Raw genomic sequence first — 1,865 nt, forward strand, 5'->3', positions numbered from 1 at the left:
TGATTCGGGCAGTAGCCAAAATAAAATATCGTTTGGCCAGCCGAAAAACAGGACGTTCGTCCTAAAAGTAATTATGGGTGTGATTCGTGCAGTCGCCAGATCACAGCCTTCACAACGGGGCCTACCGTGTTTCCCCGATCTCCATGCTGAGGTGTCAAGATCGTGGGAGAAACCGTACTCATCCCGTACGAACAGTCGGGGTCTTCTAGACCGAAAACGGATCTGAGGACCGCTATTTTGTCTAAGAGGACCTCGGCTAAATGGTCCTACCATTGTCAGCGTTATTTTTAGTGATCTCCGACTCATGAAGTCGAACATCATTAGCGCCGGCTTGAATAACAATCTTACTGTATTTACGTTTAGCATTAGCCAGCACTTTTAAATTTGCCAAGATTATCTAGAGCCCTCACATTCTTACTGTCCTCAATTAAAGTTTGGATGCGTGTCTCTAATTCTGAAATCTTCTCTGTCAGCCTAACTATTTCCCTGCATTTATCACATGTGAATCCCTCGTCGCCGACAGAGAGAGCTAAACTATACATGTGGCAAGCGGTGCAAACAACAATAGCAGGAGAAGAAGCCATTACTCACCGTGATTGATGAATGATTCTTACTTACCACAGTTGTTTGATGAACTTGTGAAAAAAACGGAGCGAGAGAGAGAGAGAGAAAAAAGAAGAAAGAAAACGGCCATAGGCACGAATGGAAACGCTAATGACAAGCTAACGAATGCTAACGCACTGCAGGTGCGCTGCACTCGCGGTTTTAGAATAAAAGCGAACGATCAAATTAATCAGATTAGGTTGATAGATAATATCAGAAATATGGTGGGAATTAAGTTATATTTTGTCACTTGAAACAAAAGAGGGTGATAGAGATTTTACAGAAAAACAAAGCTACACAGAGCTACAATCACAAAACCCAGAGAAAATACATACAGTATATGAGTAGTAGTAAATTGATGGTAATCTTGAATGTGTCAAGTGACTCTAGTGGTTCAACTGTACTGTTTGAAAACATGTCTACATGTCAGCACTATATGCTGAAGGGAAAAAAAATGGTAAGAAGGACTTTTGATTGTCATGGATTTGTGATCTCTGTTCGCAATATGCTGGGAATGGAAGGGATTTATCCTCATTCTTGGATGGAAAGGCCACATGCACTATTACACAAGTGGTTTATGGGGATTTTCTCTATATATGCTGCATGACAGATAACCTCTGCCTCAGCATCGCTATGTATCACTTCAAAATACACACTGTTAACCAAATTGAACAACTGTGAATGGTGTTCCATGAGCAGATCCATTTTAATAGGAATTACCCTTCCAGAGTGTATTGCTTGGGAAACAAAGTATTGTGCTAAAGCAATACACATTACATGCTAATATGAACTTCAACTCAAACAGTGCTCCAGATATTAAAGGGAGGTTCTTACTGGTTGTAGAAGCCAAGTTTTTAGAGTGTGGCGCTTTGCCAATGGTTATCCAGTATGTCTCTGAGGGGAGAGGGCTGTGACGCCATAGTATGACAGCAAAATTAGCAAAGGAAACATGCTTAGAAACAGATGCTTGTACTCAAACTGAGTGGTTGAGATGTTTGCTAGTGTGTTAGCTTGTAACATTGTGTTGAGCTTTTAGATTAATTAAGTTGGCTTTTTCAAGCCAATTTACTGAAATCCTATTTAATCCTATTTAAACTTCTTCTTCTTCTTCTTCTTCTTCTTCTTCTTCTTCTTCTTCTTCTTCGACCAAATTTTAAAGTGTATCTCCTCCTAGACCTTTAAAGCTACAACCACCAAACTCGGCCCAGACTCGGTTTGCTATATCTTTTCTAACTGATCCGGCTTATGGTTTTCGTAAACCA

Source organism: Sinocyclocheilus anshuiensis, unplaced genomic scaffold, assembly GCF_001515605.1.
Source record: "Sinocyclocheilus anshuiensis isolate Anshui unplaced genomic scaffold, SAMN03320099.WGS_v1.1 scaffold1789, whole genome shotgun sequence".
Taxonomy (NCBI): domain Eukaryota; kingdom Metazoa; phylum Chordata; class Actinopteri; order Cypriniformes; family Cyprinidae; genus Sinocyclocheilus; species Sinocyclocheilus anshuiensis.